Consider the following 22,053-nt stretch of genomic DNA (forward strand, 5'->3'; position numbering starts at 1 on the left):
AATGCGATTTGAAGCTATTCTGTACACTTTGATGTTTTGTGTGAAAAAGTTTTGTCGAAATGCTCAAAATGTCTAAAACGTTTTCAAATACCATATTAAGCTATTTTGTGCACTTTGATGTTTTTGTGTGAAAAGTTTTATCGAAATGCTCAAAATGGTCTAAAACTGTTTCTTTTGTGATTTTAAGCACTTTGATGTTTTTGTGTAACCAAGTTTCGTCGAAATGCACAAAATGGTCTAAAACGTCTCCAAATGCGATTTGAAGCTATTCTGTACACTTTGATGTTTTGTGTGAAAAAGTTTTGTCGAAATGCTCAAAATGGTCTAAAACGTTTTCAAATACCATATTAAGCTATTTTGTGCACTTTGATGTTTTTGTTTGAAAAGTTTTATCGAAATGCTTAAAATGGTCTAAAACGGTTTCTAATGTGATTTTAGGCAATTTGATGTTTCTATGTTAACAAGTTTTTTCGAAAATCACAAAATGGTCTAAAACGTCTCAAAATGCGATTTGAAGCTATTCTAACCACTTTGGTGATTTTATGTTAACAAGTTTTTTCGAAATGCACAAAATGTCTAAAACGTCTCCAAATGCGATTTGAAGCTATTTTAACCACTTTGGTGATTTTATGTTAACAAGTTTTTTCGAAATGCACAAAATGTCTAAAATGCGATTTGAAGCTATTTTAACCACTTTGGTGATTTTATGTTAACAAGTTTTTTCGAAATGCACAAAATGTCTAAAACGTTTCCAAATGCGATTTGAAGCTATTCTGTACACTTTGATGTTTTGTGTGAAAAAGTTTTGTCGAAATGCTCAAAATGTCTAAAACGTTTTCAAATACCATATTAAGTTATTTTGTGCACTTTGATGTTTTTGTGTGAAAAGTTTTATCGAAATGCTCAAAATGGTCTAAAACTGTTTCTTTTGTGATTTTAAGCACTTTGATGTTTTTGTGTAACCAAGTTTCGTCGAAATGCACAAAATGGTCTAAAACGTCTCCAAATGCGATTTGAAGCTATTCTGTACACTTTGATGTTTTGTGTGAAAAAGTTTTGTCGAAATGCTCAAAATGGTCTAAAACGTTTTCAAATACCATATTAAGCTATTTTGTGCACTTTGATGTTTTTGTTTGAAAAGTTTTATCGAAATGCTTAAAATGGTCTAAAACGGTTTCTAATGTGATTTTAGGCAATTTGATGTTTCTATGTTAACAAGTTTTTTCGAAAATCACAAAATGGTCTAAAACGTCTCAAAATGCGATTTGAAGCTATTCTAACCACTTTGGTGATTTTATGTTAACAAGTTTTTTCGAAATGCACAAAATGTCTAAAACGTCTCCAAATGCGATTTGAAGCTATTCTGTACACTTTGATGTTTTGTGTGAAAAAGTTTTGTCGAAATGCTCAAAATGGTCTAAAACGTTTTCAAATACCATATTAAGCTATTTTGTGCACTTTGATGTTTTTGTGTGAAGAGTTTTATCGGAATGCTTAAAATGGTCTAAAACGGTTTCTAATGTGATTTTAAGCACTTTGATGTTTTTATGTTAACAAGTTTTTTCGAAAATCACAAAATGGTCTAAAACGTCTCAAAATGCGATTTGAAGCTATTCTAACCACTTTGGTGATTTTATGTTAACAAGTTTTTTCGAAATGCACAAAATGTCTAAAACGTCTCCAAATGCGATTTGAAGCTATTCTGTACACTTTGATGTTTTGTGTGAAAAAGTTTTGTCGAAATGCTCAAAATGGTCTAAAACGTTTTCAAATACCATATTAAGCTATTTTGTGCACTTTGATGTTTTTGTTTGAAAAGTTTTATCGAAATGCTTAAAATGGTCTAAAACGGTTTCTAATGTGATTTTAAGCACTTTGATGTTTCTATGTTAACAAGTTTTTTCGAAAATCACAAAATGGTCTAAAACGTCTCAAAATGCGATTTGAAGCTATTCTAACCACTTTGGTGATTTTATGTTAACATGTTTTTTCGAAATGCACAAAATGTCTAAAACGTCTCCAAATGCGATTTGAAGCTATTCTGTACACTTTGATGTTTTGTGTGAAAAAGTTTTGTCGAAATGCTCAAAATGGTCTAAAACGTTTTCAAATACCATATTAAGCTATTTTGTGCACTTTGATGTTTTTGTGTGAAGAGTTTTATCGGAATGCTTAAAATGGTCTAAAACGGTTTCTAATGTGATTTTAAGCACTTTGATGTTTTTATGTAACCAAGTTTTTTCGAAAATCACAAAATGGTCTAAAACGTCTCAAAATGCGATTTGAAGCTATTCTAACCACTTTGGTGATTTTATGTTAACAAGTTTTGTCGAAATGCTCAAAATGGTCTAAAACGTTTTCAAATACCATATTAAGCTATTTTGTGCACTTTGATGTTTTTGTGTGAAAAGTTTTATCAAAATGCTTAAAATGGTCAAAAACGGTTTCTAATGTGATTTTAAGCACTTTGATGTTTCTATGTTAACAAGTTTTTTCGAAAATCACAAAATGGTCTAAAACGTCTCAAAATGCGATTTGAAGCTATTCTAACCACTTTGGTGATTTTATGTTAACAAGTTTTTTCGAAATGCACAAAATGTCTAAAACGTCTCCAAATGCGATTTGAAGCTATTTTAACCACTTTGGTGATTTTATGTTAACAAGTTTTTTCGAAATGCACAAAATGTCTAAAATGCGATTTGAAGCTATTTTAACCACTTTGGTGATTTTATGTTAACAAGTTTTTTCGAAATGCACAAAATGTCTAAAACGTCTCCAAATGCGATTTGAAGCTATTCTGTACACTTTGATGTTTTGTGTGAAAAAGTTTTGTCGAAATGCTCAAAATGTCTAAAACGTTTTCAAATACCATATTAAGCTATTTTGTGCACTTTGATGTTTTTGTGTGAAAAGTTTTATCGAAATGCTCAAAATGGTCTAAAACTGTTTCTTTTGTGATTTTAAGCACTTTGATGTTTTTGTGTAACCAAGTTTCGTCGAAATGCACAAAATGGTCTAAAACGTCTCCAAATGCGATTTGAAGCTATTCTGTACACTTTGATGTTTTGTGTGAAAAAGTTTTGTCGAAATGCTCAAAATGATCTAAAACGTTTTCAAATACCATATTAAGCTATTTTGTGCACTTTGATGTTTTTGTTTGAAAAGTTTCATCGAAATGCTTAAAATGGTCTAAAACGGTTTCGAATGTGATTTTAAGCAATTTAATGTTTCTATGTTAACAAGTTTTTTCGAAAATCACAAAATGGTCTAAAACGTCTCAAAATGCGATTTGAAGCTATTCTAACCACTTTGGTGATTTTATGTTAACAAGTTTTTTCGAAATGCACAAAATGTCTAAAACGTCTCCAAATGCGATTTGAAGCTATTCTGTACACTTTGATGTTTTGTGTGAAAAAGTTTTGTCGAAATGCTCAAAATGGTCTAAAACGTTTTCAAATACCATATTAAGCTATTTTGTGCACTTTGATGTTTTTGTTTGAAAAGTTTTATCGAAATGCTTAAAATGGTCTAAAACGGTTTCTAATGTGATTTTAAGCACTTTGATGTTTCTATGTTAACAAGTTTTTTCGAAAATCACAAAATGGTCTAAAACGTCTCAAAATGCGATTTGAAGCTATTCTAACCACTTTGGTGATTTTATGTTAACATGTTTTTTCGAAATGCACAAAATGTCTAAAACGTCTCCAAATGCGATTTGAAGCTATTCTGTACACTTTGATGTTTTGTGTGAAAAAGTTTTGTCGAAATGCTCAAAATGGTCTAAAACGTTTTCAAATACCATATTAAGCTATTTTGTGCACTTTGATGTTTTTGTGTGAAAAGTTTTATCGGAATGCTTAAAATGGTCTAAAACGGTTTCTAATGTGATTTTAAGCACTTTGATGTTTTTATGTAACCAAGTTTCGTCGAAATGCACAAAATGGTCTAAAACGTCTTCAAATACCATATTAAGCTATTTTGTGCACTTTGATGTTTTTGTGTGAAAAGTTTTATCGAAATGCTCAAAATGGTCTAAAACGGTTTCTTTTCTGATTTTAAGCACTTTGATGTTTTTGTGTAACCAAGTTTCGTCGAAATGCACAAAATGGTCTAAAACGTCTCCAAATGCGATTTGAAGCTATTCTGTAAACTTTGATGTTTTGTGTGAAAAAGTTTTGTCGAAATGCTCAAAATGGTCTAAAACGTTTTCAAATACCATATTAAGCTATTTTGTGCACTTTGATGTTTTTGTTTTGAAAAGTTTTATCGAAATGCTTAAAATTGTCTAAAACGGTTTCTAATGTGATTTTAAGCAATTTGATGTTTCTATGTTAACAAGTTTTTTCGAAAATCACAAAATGGTCTAAAACGTCTCAAAATGCGATTTGAAACTATTCTAACCACTTTGGTGATTTTATGTTAACAAGTTTTTTCGAAATGCACAAAATGTCTAAAACGTCTCCAAATGCGATTTGAAGCTATTCTGTACACTTTGATGTTTTGTGTGAAAAAGTTTTGTCGAAATGCTCAAAATGGTCTAAAACGTTTTCAAATACCATATTAAGCTATTTTGTGCACTTTGATGTTTTTGTTTGAAAAGTTTTATCGAAATGCTTAAAATGGTCTAAAACGGTTTCTAATGTGATTTTAAGCACTTTGATGTTTCTATGTTAACAAGTTTTTTCGAAAATCACAAAATGGTCTAAAACGTCTCAAAATGCGATTTGAAGCTATTCTAACCACTTTGGTGATTTTATACTAACATGTTTTTTCGAAAATCACAAAATGGTCTAAAACGTCTCCAAATGCGATTTGAAGCTATTCTATATACTTTGATGTTTTGTGTGAAAAAGTTTTGTCGAAATGCTCAAAATGTTCTAAAACGTTTTCAAATACCATATTAAGCTATTTTGTGCACTTTGATGTTTTTGTGAGAAAAATTTAATCGAAATCCTTAAAATAGTCAAAAACGTTTTCTAATGTGATTTTAAGCACTTTGATGTTTCTATGTTAACAAGTTTTTTCGAAAATCACAAAATAGTCTAAAACGTCTCAAAATGCGATTTGAAGCTATTCTAACCACTTTGGTGATTTTATGTTAACAAGTTTTTTCGAAATGCACAAAATGTCTAAAACGTCTCCAAATGCGATTTGAAGCTATTCTGTACACTTTGATGTTTTGTATGAAAAAGTTTTCTCGAAATGCTCAAAATGGTCTAAAACGTTTTCAAATACCACATTAAGCTATTTTGTGCACTTTGATGTTTTTGTGTGAAAAGTTTCATCGGAATGCTTAAAATTGTTTAAAACGGTTTCTAATGTGATTTTAAGCACTTTGATGTTTTTATGTTTACAAGTTTTTTCGAAAATCACAAAATGGTCTAAAACGTCTCCAAATGCGAGTTGAAGCTATTCTGTACACTTTGATCTTTTGTGTGAAAGAGTTTTGTCGAAATGCTCAAAATGGTCTAAAACGTTTTCAAATACCATATTAAGCTATTTTGTGCACTTTGATGTTTTTGTGAGAAAAATTTTATCGAAATCCTTAAAATGGTCAAAAACGTTTTCTAATGTGATTTTAAGCACTTTGATGTTTCTATGTTAATAAGGTTTTTCGAAAATCACAAAATGGTCTAAAACGTCTCAAAATGCGATTTGAAGCTATTTTAACCACTTTGGTGATTTTATGTTAACAATTTTTTTCGAAAATCACAAAATGGTCTAAAACGTCTCCAAATGCGATTTGAAGCTATTCTGTACACTTTGATGTTTTGTGTGAAAAAGTTTTGTCGAAATGCTCAAAATGGTCTAAAACGTTTTTAATTTTAAGCACTATGATGTTTCTATGTTAACAAGTTTTTTCGAAAATCACAAAATTGTCTAAAACGTCTCAAAATGCGATTTGAAGCTATTCTAACCACTTTGGTGATTTTATGTTAACAAGTTTTTTCGAAATGCACAAAATGTCTAAAACGTCTCCAAATTCGATTTGAAGCTATTCTGTACACTTTGATGTTTTGTGTGAAAAAGTTTTGTCGAAATGCTCAAAATGGTCTAAAACGTTTTCAAATACCATATTAAGCTATTTTGTGCACTTTGATGTTTTTGTGTGAAAAGTTTTATCGGAATGCTTAAAATGGTCTAAAATGGTTTCTAATGTGATTTTAAGCACTTTGATGTTTTTATGTTAAAAAGTGTTTTCGAAAATCACAAAATGGTCTAAAACGTCTCCAAATGCGATTTGAAGCTATTCTGTACACTTTGATGTTTCGTGTGAAAAAGTTTTGTCGAAATGCTCAAAATGGTCTAAAACGTTTTCAAATACCATATTAAGCTATTTTGTGCACTTTGATGTTTTTGTTTGAAAAGTTTTATCGAAATGCTTAAAATGGTCTAAAACGGTTTCTAATGTGATTTTAAGCACTTTGATGTTTCTATGTTAACAAGTTTTTTCGAAAATCACAAAATGGTCTAAAACGTCTCAAAATGCGATTTGAAGCTATTCTAACCACTTTGGTGATTTTATGTTAACAAGTTTTTTCAAAATGCACAAAATGTCTAAAACGTCTCCAAATGCGATTTGAAGCTATTCTGTACACTTTGATGTTTTGTGTGAAAAAGTTTTGTCAAAATGGTCTAAAACGTTTTCAAATACCATATTAAGCTATTTTGTGCACTTTGATGTTTTTGTTTGAAAACTTTTATCGGAATCCTTAAAATGGTCTAAAACGGTTTCTAATGTGATTTTAAGCACTTTGATGTTTTTATGTTAACAAGTTTTTTCGGAAATCACAAAATGGTCTAAAACGTCTCCAAATGCGATTTGAAGCTATTCTGTACACTTTGATGTTTTGTGTGAAAAAGTTTTGTCGAAATGCTAAAAATGGTCTAAAACGTTTTCAGATACCATATTAAGCTATTTTGTGCACTTTGATGTTTTTGTGAGAAAAATTTTATCGAAATGCTTAAAATGGTCAAAAACGTTTTCTAATGTGATTTTAAGCACTTTGATGTTTCTATGTTAACAAGTTTTTTCGAAAATCACAAAATGGTCTAAAACGTCTCAAAATGCGATTTGAAGCTATTCTAACCACTTTGGTGATTTTATGTTAACAAGTTTTTTCGAAATGCACAAAATGTCTAAAACGTCTCCAAATGCGATTTGAAGCTATTCTGTACACTTTGATGTTTTGTGTGAAAAAGTTTTGTCGAAATGCTCAAAATGGTCTAAAACGTTTTCAAATACCATATTAAGCTATTTTGTGCACTTTGATGTTTTTGTGTGAAAAGTTTTATCGAAATGCTCAAAATGGTCTAAAACGGTTTCTTATGTGATTTTAAGCACTTTGATGTTTTTGTGTAACCAAGTTTCGTCGAAATGCACAAAATGGTCTAAAACGTCTCCAAATGCGATTTGAAGCTATTCTGTACACTTTGATGTTTTGTGTGAAAAAGTTTTGTCGAAATGCTCAAAATGGTCTAAAACGTTTTTCAAATACCATATTAAGCTATTTTGTGCACTTTGATGTTTTATCGAAATGCTTAAAATGGTCTAAAACGGTTTCTAATGTGATTTTAAGCACTTTGATGTTTCTATGTTAACAAGTTTTTTCGAAAATCACAAAATGGTCTAAAACGTCTCAAAATGCGATTTGAAGCTATTCTAACCACTTTGGTGATTTTATGTTAACAAGTTTTTTCGAAATGCACAAAATGTCTAAAACGTCTCCAAATGCGATTTGAAGCTATTCTGTACACTTTGATGTTTTGTTTGAAAAAGTTTTGTCGAAATGCTCAAAATGGTCTAAAACGTTTTCAAATACCATATTAAGCTATTTTGTGCACTTTGATGTTTTTGTGTGAAAAGTTTTATCGGAATGCTCAAAATGGTCTAAAACGGTTTCTGATGTGATTTTAAGCACTTTGATGTTTTTGTGTAACCAAGTTTCGTCGAAATGCACAAAATGGTCTAAAACGTCTCCAAATGCGATTTGAAGCTATTCTGTACACTTTGATGTTTTGTGTGAAAAAGTTTTGTCGAAATGCTCAAAATGTTCTAAAACGTTTTCAAATACCATATTAAGCTATTTTAAGCACTTTGATGTTTCTATGTTAACAAGTTTTTTCGAAAATCACAAAATGGTCTAAAACGTCTCAAAATGCAATTTGAAGCTATTTTAACCACTTTGGTGATTTTATGTTAACAATTTTTTTCGAAAATCACAAAATGGTCTAAAACGTCTCCCAATGCGATTTGAAGCTATTCTGTACACTTTGATGTTTTGTGTGAAAAAGTTTTGTCGAAATGCTCAAAATGGTCTAAAACGTTTTCAAATACCATATTAAGCTATTTTGTGCACTTTGATGTTTTTGTTTGAAAAGTTTTATCGAAATGCTTAAAATGGTCTAAAACGGTTTCTAATGTGATTTTAAGCACTTTGATGTTTCTATGTTAACAAGTTTTTTCGAAAATCACAAAATGGTCTAAAACGTCTCAAAATGCGATTTGAAGCTATTCTAACCACTTTGGTGATTTTATGTTAACAAGTTTTTTCAAAATGCACAAAATGTCTAAAACGTCTCCAAATGCGATTTGAAGCTATTCTGTACACTTTGATGTTTTGTATGAAAAAGTTTTGTCGAAATGCTCAAAATGGTCTAAAACGTTTTCAAATACCATATTAAGCTATTTTGTGCACTTTGATGTTTTTGTGTGAAAAGTTTTATCCGAATGCTTAAAATGGTCTAAAACGGTTTCTAATGTGATTTTAAGCACTTTGATGTTTTTATGTTAACAAGTTTTTTCGGAAATCACAAAATGGTCTAAAACGTCTCCAAATGCGATTTGAAGCTATTCAGTACACTTTGATGTTTTGAGTGAAAAAGTTTTGTCGAAATGCTCAAAATGGTCTAAAACGTTTTCAAATACCATATTAAGCTATTTTGTGCACTTTGATGTTTTTGTGAGAAAAATTTTATCGAAATCCTTAAAATGGTCAAAAACGTTTTCTAATGTGATTTTAAGCACTTTGATGTTTCTATGTTAATAAGTTTTTTCGAAAATCACAAAATTGTCTAAAACGTCTCAAAATGCGATTTGAAGCTATTTTAACCACTTTGGTGATTTTTTGTTAACAAGTTTTTTCGAAATGCACAAAATGTCTAAAACGTCTCCAAATGCGATTTGAAGCTATTCTGTACACTTTGATGTTTTGTGTGAAAAAGTTTTGTCGAAATGCTCAAAATGTCTAAAACGTTTTTAAATACCATATTAAGCTATTTTGTGCACTTTGATGTTTTTGTGTGAAAAGTTTTAACGAAATGCTTAAAATGGTCAAAAACGGTTTCTAATGTGATTTTAAGCACTTTGATGTTTCTATGTTAACAAGTTTTTTCGAAAATCACAAAATGGTCTAAAACGTCTCAAAATGCGATTTGAAGCTATTCTAACCACTTTGGTGATTTTATGTTAACAAGTTTTTTCGAAATGCACAAAATGTCTAAAACGTCTCCAAATGCGATTTGAAGCTATTCTGTACACTTTGATGTTTTGTGTGAAAAAGTTTTGTCGAAATGCTCAAAATGGTCTAAAACGTTTTCAAATACCATATTAAGCTATTTTGTGCACTTTGATGTTTTTGTGTGAAAAGTTTTATCGGAATGCTTAAAATGGTCTAAAACGGTTTCTAATGTGATTTTAAGCACTTTTATGTTAACAAGTTTTTTCGAAAATCACAAATGGTCTAAAACGTCTCCAAATGCGATTTGAAGCTATTCTGTACACTTTGATGTTTTGTGTGAAAAAGTTTTGTCAAAATGGTCTAAAACGTTTTCAAATATCATATTAAGCTATTTTGTGCACTTTGATGTTTTTGTTTGAAAAGTTTTATCGGAATGCTTAAAATGGTCTAAAACGGTTTCTAATGTGATTTTAAGCACTTTGATGTTTTTATGTTAACAAGTTTTTTCGAAAATCACAAAATGGTCTAAAACGTCTCCAAATGCGATTTGAAGCTATTCTGTACACTTTGATGTTTTGTGTGAAAAAGTTTTGTCGAAATGCTCAAAATGGTCTAAAACGTTTTCAGATACCATATTAAGCTATTTTGTGCACTTTGATGTCTTTGTGAGAAAAATGTTATCGAAATCCTTAAAATGGTCAAAAACGTTTTCTAATGTGATTTTAAGCACTTTGATGTTTCTATGTTAACAAGTTTTTTCGAAAATCACAAAATGGTCTAAAACGTCTCAAAATGCGATTTGAAGCTATTTTAACCACTTTGGTGATTTTATGTTAACAATTTTTTTCGAAAATCACAAAATGGTCTAAAACGTCTCCCACTGCGATTTGAAGCTATTCTGTACACTTTGATGTTTTGTGTGAAAAAGTTTTGTCGAAATTCTCAAAATGGTCTAAAACGTTTTCAAATACCATATTAAGCTATTTTGAGCACTTTGATGTTTTTGTGTGAAAAGTTTTATCGAAATTCTTGAAATGGTCTAAAACGGTTTCTAATGTGATATTAAGCACTTTGATGTTTTTATGTTAACAAGTTTTTTCGAAAATCACAAAATGGTCTAAAACGTCTCCAAATGCGATTTGAAGCTATTCTGTACACTTTGATGTTTTGTGTGAAAAAGTTTTGTCGAAATGCTCAAAATGGTCTAAAACGTTTTCAAATACCATATTAAGCTATTTTGTGCACTTTGATGTTTTTGTGTGAAAAGTTTTATCAAAATGCTTAAAATGGTCAAAAACGGTTTCTAATGTGATTTTAAGCACTTTGATGTTTCTATGTTAACAAGTTTTTTCGAAAATCACAAAATGGTCTAAAACGTCTCAAAATGCGATTTGAAGCTATTCTAACCACTTTGGTGATTTTTTATTAACAAGTTTTTTCGAAATGCACAAAATGTCTAAAACGTCTCCAAATGCGATTTGAAGCTATTCTGTACACTTTGATGTTTTGTGTGAAAAAGTTTTGTCGAAATGCTCAAAATGGTCTAAAACGTTTTCAAATACCATATTAAGCTATTTTGTACACTTTGATGTTTTTGTGTGAAGAGTTTTATCGGAATGCTTAAAATGGTCTAAAACGATTTCTAATATGATTTTAAGCACTTTGACGTTTTTATGTTAACAAATTTTTTCGAAAATCACAAAATGGTCTAAAACGTCTCCAAATGCGATTTGAAGCTATTCTGTACACTTTGATGTTTTGTGTGAAAAAGTTTTGTCGAAATGCTCAAAATGGTCTAAAACGTTTTCAGATACCATATTAAGCTATTTTGTGCACTTTGATGTCTTTGTGAGAAAAATTTTTATCGAAATGCTTAAAATGGTCAAAAACGGTTTCTAATGTGATTTTAAGCACTTTGATGTTTCTATGTTAACAAGTTTTTTCGAAAATCACAAAATGGTCTAAAACGTCTCAAAATGCGATTTGAAGCTATTCTAACCACTTTGGTGATTTTATACTAACATGTTTTTTCGAAAATCACAAAATGGTCTAAAACGTCTCCAAATGCGATTTGAAGCTATTCTATATACTTTGATGTTTTGTGTGAAAAAGTTTTGTCGAAATGCACAAAATGTCTAAAACGTCTCCAAATGCGATTTGAAGCTATTCTGTACACTTTGATGTTTTGTGTGAAAAAGTTTTGTCGAAATGCTCAAAATGGTCTAAAACGTTTTCAAATACCATATTAAGCTATTTTGTGCACTTTGATGTTTTTGTGTGAAAAGTTTTATCGAAATGCTCAAAATGGTCTAAAACGGTTTCTTATGTGATTTTAAGCACTTTGATGTTTTTGTGTAACCAAGTTTCGTCGAAATGCACAAAATGGTCTAAAACGTCTCCAAATGCGATTTGAAGCTATTCTGTACACTTTGATGTTTTGTGTGAAAAAGTTTTGTCGAAATGCTCAAAATGGTCTAAAACGTTTTTCAAATACCATATTAAGCTATTTTGTGCACTTTTATGTTTTTGTGTGAAAAGTTTTATCGAAATGCTTAAAATGGTCTAAAACGGTTTCTAATGTGATTTTAAGCACTTTGATGTTTCTATGTTAACAAGTTTTTTCGAAAATCACAAAATGGTCTAAAACGTCTCAAAATGCGATTTGAAGCTATTCTGTACACTTTGATGTTTTGTTTGAAAAAGTTTTGTCGAAATGCTCAAAATGGTCTAAAACGTTTTCAAATACCATATTAAGCTATTTTGTGCACTTTGATGTTTTTGTGTGAAAAGTTTTATCGGAATGCTCAAAATGGTCTAAAACGGTTTCTGATGTGATTTTAAGCACTTTGATGTTTTTGTGTAACCAAGTTTCGTCGAAATGCACAAAATGGTCTAAAACGTCTCCAAATGCGATTTGAAGCTATTCTGTACACTTTGATGTTTTGTGTGAAAAAGTTTTGTCGAAATGCTCAAATTGTTCTAAAACGTTTTCAAATACCATATTAAGCTATTTTAAGCACTTTGATGTTTCTATGTTAACAAGTTTTTTCGAAAATCACAAAATGGTCTAAAACGTCTCAAAATGCGATTTGAAGCTATTTTAACCACTTTGGTGATTTTATGTTAACAATTTTTTTCGAAAATCACAAAATGGTCTAAAACGTCTCCCAATGCGATTTGAAGCTATTCTGTACACTTTGATGTTTTGTGTGAAAAAGTTTTGTCGAAATGCTCAAAATGGTCTAAAACGTTTTCAAATACCATATTAAGCTATTTTGTGCACTTTGATGTTTTTGTTTGAAAAGTTTTATCGAAATGCTTAAAATGGTCTAAAACGGTTTCTAGTGTGATTTTAAGCACTTTGATGTTTCTATGTTAACAAGTTTTTTCGAAAATCACAAAATGGTCTAAAACGTCTCAAAATGCGATTTGAAGCTATTCTAACCACTTTGGTGATTTTATGTTAACAAGTTTTTTCAAAATGCACAAAATGTCTAAAACGTCTCCAAATGCGATTTGAAGCTATTCTGTACACTTTGATGTTTTGTATGAAAAAGTTTTGTCGAAATGCTCAAAATGGTCTAAAACGTTTTCAAATACCATATTAAGCTATTTTGTGCACTTTGATGTTTTTGTGTGAAAAGTTTTATCATAATGCTTAAAATGGTCTAAAACGGTTTCTAATGTGATTTTAAGCACTTTGATGTTTTTATGTTAACAAGTTTTTTCGAAAATCACAAAATGGTCTAAAACGTCTCCAAATGCGATTTGAAGCTATTCAGTACACTTTGATGTTTTGAGTGAAAAAGTTTTGTCGAAATGCTCAAAATGGTCTAAAACGTTTTCAAATACCATATTAAGCTATTTTGTGCACTTTGATGTTTTTGTGAGAAAAATTTTATCGAAATCCTTAAAATTATCAAAAACGTTTTCTAATGTGATTTTAAGCACTTTGATGTTTCTATGTTAATAAGTTTTTTCGAAAATCACAAAATGGTCTAAAACGTCTCAAAATGCGATTTGAAGCTATTCTGTACACTTTGATGTTTTGTGTGAAAAAGTTTTGTCGAAATGCTCAAAATGTCTAAAACGTTTTCAAATACCATATTAAGCTATTTTGTGCACTTTGATGTTTTTGTGTGAAAAGTTTTATCGAAATGCTCAAAATGGTCTAAAACGGTTTCTTTTGTGATTTTAAGAACTTTGATGTTTTTGTGTAACCAAGTTTCGTCGAAATGCACAAAATGGTCTAAAACGTCTCCAAATGCGATTTGAAGCTATTCTGTACACTTTGATGTTTTGTGTGAAAAAGTTTTGTCGAAATCCTCAAAATGGTCTAAAACATTTTCAAATACCATATTAAGCTATTTTGTGCACTTTGATGTTTTTGTGTGAAAAGTTTTATCAAAATGCTTAAAATGGTCAAAAACGGTTTCTAATGTGATTTTAAGCACTTTGATGTTTCTATGTTAACAAGTTTTTTCGAAAGTCACAAAATGGTCTAAAACGTCTCAAAATGCGATTTGAAGCTATTCTAACCACTTTGGTGATTTTATGTTAACAAGTTTTTTCGAAATGCACAAAATGTCTAAAACGACTCCAAATGCGATTTGAAGCTATTCTGTACACTTTGATGTTTTGTGTGAAAACGTTTTGTCGAAATGCACAAAATGGTCTAAAACGTCTCCAAATGCAATTTGAAGCTATTCTGTACACTTTGATGTTTTGTGTGAAAAAGTTTTGTCGAAATGCTCAAAATGGTCTAAAACGTTTTCAAATACCATATTAAGCTATTTTGTGCACTTTGATGTTTTTGTGTGAAAAGTTTTATCGAAATGCTGAAAATGGTCTAAAACGGTTTCTTATGTGATTTTAAGCACTTTGATGTTTTTGTGTAACCAAGTTTCGTCGAAATGCACAAAATGGTCTAAAACATCTCCAAATGCGATTTGAAGCTATTCTGTACACTTTGATGTTTTGTGTGAAAAAGTTTTGTCGAAATGCTCAAAATGGTCTAAAACGTTTTTCAAATACCATATTAAGCTATTTTGTGCACTTTGATGTTTTTGTGTGAAAAGTTTTATCGAAATGCTTAAAATGGTCTAAAACGGTTTCTAATGTGATTTTAAGCACTTTGATGTTTCTATGTTAACAAGTTTTTTCGAAAATCACAAAATGGTCTAAAACGTCTCAAAATGCGATTTGAAGCTATTATAACCACTTTGGTGATTTTATGTTAACAAGTTTTTTCGAAATGCACAAAATGTCTAAAACGTCTCCAAATGCGATTTGAAGCTATTCTGTACACTTTGATGTTTTGTGTGAAAAAGTTTTGTCGAAATGCTAAAAATGGTCTAAAACGTTTTCAGATACCATATTAAGCTATTTTGTGCACTTTGATGTTTTTGTGAGAAAAATTTTATCGAAATGCTTAAAATGGTCAAAAACGTTTTCTAATGTGATTTTAAGCACTTTGATGTTTCTATGTTAACAAGTTTTTTCGAAAATCACAAAATGGTCTAAAACGTCTCAAAATGCCATTTGAAGCTATTCTAATCACTTTGGTGATATTATGTTAACAAGTTTATTCGAAATGCACAAAATGTTTAAAACGTCTCCAAATGCGATTTGAAGCTATTTTGTGCACTTTGATGTTTTTGTGTGAAAAGTTTTATCGAAATGCTCAAAATGGTCTAAAACGGTTTCTTATGTGATTTTAAGCACTTTGATGTTTTTGTGTAACCAAGTTTCGTCGAAATGCACAAAATGGTCTAAAACGTCTCCAAATGCGATTTGAAGCTATTCTGTACACTTTGATGTTTTGTGTGAAAAAGTTTTGTCGAAATGCTCAAAATGGTCTAAAACGGTTTCTTATGTTATTTTAAGCACTTTGATGATTTTGTGTAACCAAGTTTCGTCGAAATGCACAAAATGGTCTAAAACGTCTCCAAATGCAATTTGAAGCTATTCTGTACACTTTGATGTTTTGTGTGAAAAAGTTTTGTCGAAATGCTCAAAATGGTCTAAAACGTTTTTAAATACCATATTAAGCTATTTTGTGCACTTTGATGGTTTTGTGTGGAAAGTTTTAACGAAATGCTTAAAATGGTCAAAAACGGTTTCTAATGTGATTTTAAGCACTTTGATGTTTCTATGTTAACAAGTTTTTTCGAAAATCACAAAATGGTCTAAAACGTCTCAAAATGCGATTTGAAGCTATTCTAACCACTTTGGTGATTTTATGTTAACAAGTTTTTTCGAAATGCACAAAATGTCTAAAACGTCTCCAAATGCGATTTGAAGCTATTCTGTATACTTTGATGTTTTGTGTGAAAAAGTTTTGTCGAAATGCTCAAAATGGTCTAAAACGTTTTCAAATACCATATTAAGCTATTTTGTGCACTTTGATGTTTTTGTGTGAAAAGTTTTATCGGAATGCTTAAAATGGTCTAAAACGGTTTCTAATGTGATTTTAAGCACTTTTATGTTAACAAGTTTTTTCGAAAATCACAAATGGTCTAAAACGTCTCCAAATACGATTTGAAGCTATTCTGTACACTTTGATGTTTTGTGTGAAAAAGTTTTGTCAAAATGGTCTAAAACGTTTTCAAATACCATATTAAGCTATTTTGAGCACTTTGATGTTTTTGTGAGAAAAATTTTATCGAAATGCTTAAAATGGTCAAAAACGTTTTCTAATGTGATTTTAAGCACTTTGATGTTTTTATGTTAACAAGTTTTTTCGAAAATCACAAAATGGTCTAAAACGTCTCCAAATGCGATTTGAAGCTATTCTAATCACTTTGGTGATTTTATGTTAACAAGTTTATTCGAAATGCACAAAATGTCTAAAACGTCTCCAAATGCGATTTGAAGCTATTTTGTGCACTTTGATGTTTTTGTTTGAAAACTTTTATCGGAATCCTTAAAATGGTCTAAAACGGTTTCTAATGTGATTTTAAGCACTTTGATGTTTTTATGTTAACAAGTTTTTTCGAAAATCACAAAATGGTCTAAAACGTCTCCAAATGCGATTTGAAGCTATTCTGTACACTTTGATGTTTTGTGTGAAAAAGTTTTGTCGAAATGCTAAAAATGGTCTAAAACGTTTTCAGATACCATATTAAGCTATTTTGTGCACTTTGATGTTTTTGTGAGAAAAATTTTATCGAAATGCTTAAAATGGTCAAAAACGTTTTCTAATGTGATTTTAAGCACTTTGATGTTTCTATGTTAACAAGTTTTTTCGAAAATCACAAAATGGTCTAAAACGTCTCAAAATGCCATTTGAAGCTATTCTAATCACTTTGGTGATATTATGTTAACAAGTTTATTCGAAAATCACAAAATGGTCTAAAACGTCTCAAAATGCGATTTGAAGCTATTCTAACCACTTTGGTGATTTTATGTTAACAAGTTTTTTCGAAATGCACAAAATGTCTAAAACGTCTCCAAATGCGATTTGAAGCTATTCTGTACACTTTGATGTTTTGTGTGAAAAAGTTTTGTCGAAATGCTCAAAATGGTCTAAAACGTTTTCAAATACCATATTAAGCTATTTTGTGCACTTTGATGTTTTTGTGTGAAAAGTTTTATCGGAATGCTTAAAATGGTCTAAAACGGTTTCTAATGTGATTTTAAGCACTTTTATGTTAAGTTTTTTCGAAAATCACAAATGGTCTAAAACGTCTCCAAATACGATTTGAAGCTATTCTGTACACTTTGATGTTTTGTGTGAAAAAGTTTTGTCAAAATGGTCTAAAACGTTTTCAAATACCATATTAAGCTATTTTGAGCACTTTGATGTTTTTGTGAGAAAAATTTTATCGAAATGCTTAAAATGGTCAAAAACGTTTTCTAATGTGATTTTAAGCCCTTTGATGTTTTTATGTTAACAAGTTTTTTCGAAAATCACAAAATGGTCTAAAACGTCTCCAAATGCGATTTGAAGCTATTCTAATCACTTTGGTGATTTTATGTTAACAAGTTTATTCGAAATGCACAAAATGTCTCAAACGTCTCCAAATGCGATTTGAAGCTATTTTGTGCACTTTGATGTTTTTGTTTGAAAACTTTTATCGGAATCCTTAAAATGGTCTAAAACGGTTTCTAATGTGATTTTAAGCACTTTGATGTTTTTATGTTAACAAGTTTTTTCGAAAATCACAAAATGGTCTAAAACGTCTCCAAATGCGATTTGAAGCTATTCTGTACACTTTGATGTTTTGTGTGAAAAAGTTTTGTCGAAATGCTAAAAATGGTCTAAAACGTTTTCAGATACCATATTAAGCTATTTTGTGCACTTTGATGTTTTTGTGAGAAAAATTTTATCGAAATGCTTAAAATGGTCAAAAACGTTTTCTAATGTGATTTTAAGCACTTTGATGTTTCTATGTTAACAAGTTTTTTCGAAAATCACAAAATGGTCTAAAACGTCTCAAAATGCCATTTGAAGCTATTCTAATCACTTTGGTGATATTATGTTAACAAGTTTATTCGAAAATCACAAAATGGTCTAAAACGTCTCAAAATGCGATTTGAAGCTATTCTAACCACTTTGGTGATTTTATGTTAACAAGTTTTTTCGAAATGCACAAAATGTCTAAAACGTCTCCAAATGCGATTTGAAGCTATTCTGTACACTTTGATGTTTTGTGTGAAAAAGTTTTGTCGAAATGCTCAAAATGGTCTAAAACGTTTTCAAATACCATATTAAGCTATTTTGTGCACTTTGATGTTTTTGTGTGAAAAGTTTTATCGGAATGCTTAAAATGGTCTAAAACGGTTTCTAATGTGATTTTAAGCACTTTTATGTTAACAAGTTTTTTCGAAAATCACAAATGGTCTAAAACGTCTCCAAATGCGATTTGAAGCTATTCTGTACACTTTGATGTTTTGTGTGAAAAAGTTTTGTCAAAATGGACTAAAACGTTTTCAAATACCATATTAAGCTATTTTGAGCACTTTGATGTTTTTGTGAGAAAAATTTTATCGAAATGCTTAAAATGGTCAAAAACGTTTTCTAATGTGATTTTAAGCACTTTGATGTTTTTATGTTAACAAGTTTTTTCGAAAATCACAAAATGGTCTAAAACGTCTCCAAATGCGATTTGAAGCTATTCTAATCACTTTGGTGATTTTATGTTAACAAGTTTATTCGAAATGCACAAAATGTCTAAAACGTCTCCAAATGCGATTTGAAGCTATTTTGTGCACTTTGATGTTTTTGTTTGAAAACTTTTATCGGAATCCTTAAAATGGTCTAAAACGGTTTCTAATGTGATTTTAAGCACTTTGATGTTTTTATGTTAACAAGTTTTTTCGAAAATCACAAAATGGTCTAAAACGTCTCAAAATGGGATTTGAAGCTATTCTAACCACTTTGGTGATTTTATGTTAACATGTTTTTTCGAAATGCACAAAATGTCTAAAACGTCTCCAAATGCGATTTGAAGCTATTCTGTACACTTTGATGTTTTGTGTGAAAAAGTTTTGTCGAAATGCTCAAAATGTTCTAAAACGTTTTCAAATACCATATTAAGCTATTTTGTGCACTTTGATGTTTTTGTGTGAAAAGTTTTATCGGAATGCTTAAAATGGTCTAAAACGGTTTCTAATGTGATTTTAAGCACTTTGATGTTTTTATGTAACCAAGTTTCGTCGAAATGCACAAAATGGTCTAAAACGTCTTCAAATACCATATTAAGCTATTTTGTGCACTTTGATGTTTTTGTGTGAAAAGTTATATCGAAATGCTCAAAATGGTCTAAAACGTTTTCAAATACCATATTAAGCTATTTTGTGCACTTTGATGTTTTTGTTTGAAAAGTTTTATCGAAATGCTTAAAATGGTCTAAAACGGTTTCTAATGTGATTTTAAGCAATTTGATGTTTCTATGTTAACAAGTTTTTTCGAAAATCACAAAATGATCTAAAACGTCTCAAAATGCGATTTGAAGCTATTCTAACCACTTTTGTGATTTTATGTTAACAAGTTTTTTCGAAATGCACAAAATGTCTAAAATGCGATTTGAAGCTATTTTAACCACTTTGGTGATTTTATGTTAACAAGTTTTTTCGAAATGCACAAAATGTCTAAAACGTTTCCAAATGCGATTTGAAGCTATTCTGTACACTTTGATGTTTTGTGTGAAAAAGTTTTGTCGAAATGCTCAAAATGTCTAAAACGTTTTCAAATACCATATTAAGCTATTTTGTGCACTTTGATGTTTTTGTGTGAAAAGTTTTATCGAAATGCTCAAAATGGTCTAAAACTGTTTCTTTTGTGATTTTAAGCACTTTGATGTTTTTGTGTAACCAAGTTTCGTCGAAATGCACAAAATGGTCTAAAACGTCTCCAAATGCGATTTGAAGCTATTCTGTACACTTTGATGTTTTGTGTGAAAAAGTTTTGTCGAAATGCTCAAAATGGTCTAAAACGTTTTCAAATACCATATTAAGCTATTTTGTGCACTTTGATGTTTTTGTTTGAAAAGTTTTATCGAAATGCTTAAAATGGTCTAAAACGGTTTCTAATGTGATTTTAGGCAATTTGATGTTTCTATGTTAACAAGTTTTTTCGAAAATCACAAAATGGTCTAAAACGTCTCAAAATGCGATTTGAAGCTATTCTAACCACTTTGGTGATTTTATGTTAACAAGTTTTTTCGAAATGCACAAAATGGTCTAAAACGTCTCAAAATGCGATTTGAAGCTATTCTAACCACTTTGGTGATTTTATGTTAACAAGTTTTTTCGAAATGCACAAAATGTCTAAAACGTCTCCAAATGCGATTTGAAGCTATTTTAACCACTTTGGTGATTTTATGTTAACAAGTTTTTTCGAAATGCACAAAATGTCTAAAATGCGATTTGAAGCTATTTTAACCACTTTGGTGATTTTATGTTAACAAGTTTTTTCGAAATGCACAAAATGTCTAAAACGTTTCCAAATGCGATTTGAAGCTATTCTGTACACTTTGATGTTTTGTGTGAAAAAGTTTTGTCGAAATGCTCAAAATGTCTAAAACGTTTTCAAATACCATATTAAGCTATTTTGTGCACTTTGATGTTTTTGTGTGAAAAGTTTTATCGAAATGCTCAAAATGGTCTAAAACTGTTTCTTTTGTGATTTTAAGCACTTTGATGTTTTTGTGTAACCAAGTTTCGTCGAAATGCACAAAATGGTCTAAAACGTCTCCAAATGCGATTTGAAGCTATTCTGTACACTTTGATGTTTTGTGTGAAAAAGTTTTGTCGAAATGCTCAAAATGGTCTAAAACGTTTTCAAATACCATATTAAGCTATTTTGTGCACTTTGATGTTTTTGTTTGAAAAGTTTTATCGAAATGCTTAAAATGGTCTAAAACGGTTTCTAATGTGATTTTAGGCAATTTGATGTTTCTATGTTAACAAGTTTTTTCGAAAATCACAAAATGGTCTAAAACGTTTCAAAATGCGATTTGAAGCTATTCTAACCACTTTGGTGATTTTATGTTAACAAGTTTTTTCGAAATGCACAAAATGTCTAAAACGTCTCCAAATGCGATTTGAAGCTATTCTGTACACTTTGATGTTTCTATGTTAACAAGTTTTTTCGAAAATCACAAAATGGTCTAAAACGTCTCAAAATGCGATTTGAAGCTATTCTAACCACTTTGGTGATTTTATGTTAACAAGTTTTTTCGAAATGCACAAAATGTCTAAAACGTCTCCAAATGCGATTTGAAGCTATTTTAACCACTTTGGTGATTTTATGTTAACAAGTTTTTTCGAAATGCACAAAATGTCTAAAATGCGATTTTAAGCTATTTTAACCACTTTGGTGATTTTATGTTAACAAGTTTTTTCGAAATGCACAAAATGTCTAAAACGTTTCCAAATGCGATTTGAAGCTATTCTGTACACTTTGATGTTTTGTGTGAAAAAGTTTTGTCGAAATGCTCAAAATGTCTAAAACGTTTTCAAATACCATATTAAGCTATTTTGTGCACTTTGATGTTTTTGTGTGAAAAGTTTTATCGAAATGCTCAAAATGGTCTAAAACTGTTTCTTTTGTGATTTTAAGCACTTTGATGTTTTTGTGTAACCAAGTTTCGTCGAAATGCACAAAATGGTCTAAAACGTCTCCAAATGCGATTTGAAGCTATTCTGTACACTTTGATGTTTTGTGTGAAAAAGTTTTGTCGAAATGCTCAAAATGGTCTAAAACGTTTTCAAATACCATATTAAGCTATTTTGTGCACTTTGATGTTTTTGTTTGAAAAGTTTTATCGAAATGCTTAAAATGGTCTAAAACGGTTTCTAATGTGATTTTAGGCAATTTGATGTTTCTATGTTAACAAGTTTTTTCGAAAATCACAAAATGGTCTAAAACGTCTCAAAATGCGATTTGAAGCTATTCTAACCACTTTGGTGATTTTATGTTAACAAGTTTTTTCGAAATGCACAAAATGTCTAAAACGTCTCCAAATGCGATTTGAAGCTATTTTAACCACTTTGGTGATTTTATGTTAACAAGTTTTTTCGAAATGCACAAAATGTCTAAAATGCGATTTGAAGCTATTTTAACCACTTTGGTGATTTTATGTTA

The sequence above is a fragment of the Antedon bifida genome, chromosome 1 (genome assembly GCF_963402885.1).
Source record: "Antedon bifida chromosome 1, ecAntBifi1.1, whole genome shotgun sequence".
Classification (NCBI taxonomy): domain Eukaryota; kingdom Metazoa; phylum Echinodermata; class Crinoidea; order Comatulida; family Antedonidae; genus Antedon; species Antedon bifida.